We start from the raw sequence: 1122 nt of genomic DNA on the forward strand, positions 1-1122 counted from the left end.
CCCCCCCCACACACACACGCACAACCCACCTGTTATGCATTTCGTTCAGGCCGGCGTGCACTCACAAAGTCCCTGTTGTAAGATGTCAAAGAGCTCAAAATACGTCACGTTAGAATCGCCTGATGAATACTACATGTACACAAAAACAGCTGTGGCATAATCTACATCGTGTATATTATATAACACACAATACAGCTCAAATGTCTTCACCTGTGTTTATGTTGCCTTTTATGTCTGCTGCTGCTGCTGTTGCTGCTGCTTTTACTATCACTAAAACTACTGCTGCCTACTTTTACTAGTGAATGGGTTGCTGCTGATGTTACCACGATTTCTTGTACTACCAATGAGATCAATACATGTACATGTACTATACTAATAATATTGCTACCACCGCTCACCTAAAGGGGACATGGTACTCCTCCAATGAGTACCTACCCTCAAACGCACTTGCTCGGCCTTTGTCTTGATGAATTGCATCCTTTCTTCCATTATTGTTTTCTTCTGTCTGATCTACGGGACCGCAATTCCGCCTTTGAAAAGACCCAAAAAAAATAATAATTTAGTGGACGATAACCATTTTTTACGTGCAGGATGTTGTTCTACAACTTGTGACAGCTCAATTTTCACTTTAATCGAAAGGTTTTAAAGGTTACAAGGCACGCACGCATATAGGCTACATAAATGAATATTATACTCACACAAAAACGCATTGCGGGTGGTTGAACGGCGCCATTGGTAGGTCCTACTGTTGACTCTGTACGCTTGTTTTACTTTTTCCCTGCAGTAAATGACCATGTGGGTGGTTGGTGGGTGCTCTGGTGTGGTTTGCTCCTTCTTTCCTGTCAAACATCTATCGTCCTTATCTCCCCTCCTTCTTTTTTATGTTTGTTACTCTCTTGTAACACCTCTAATCTTCTGGCGCTCATATGACTTATGGAGTTGCGAGCGCCGTAAAACCTCTACTATACTAAAACTAAAACTAAATGACCATTACTGTGTCGACTGTCGATGTGCGTCTCTTTACTCAAACGAACAAACAAAACAAGTATACGCCCCCCACCCCTACCCCCTTTCCATTTACACTCAAACAAACAAAGAAACATACAAACATATGCACACCCG

This window comes from Aplysia californica, unplaced genomic scaffold (assembly GCF_000002075.1).
Source record: "Aplysia californica isolate F4 #8 unplaced genomic scaffold, AplCal3.0 scaffold00140, whole genome shotgun sequence".
NCBI classification, from domain to species: Eukaryota; Metazoa; Mollusca; class Gastropoda; order Aplysiida; family Aplysiidae; genus Aplysia; species Aplysia californica.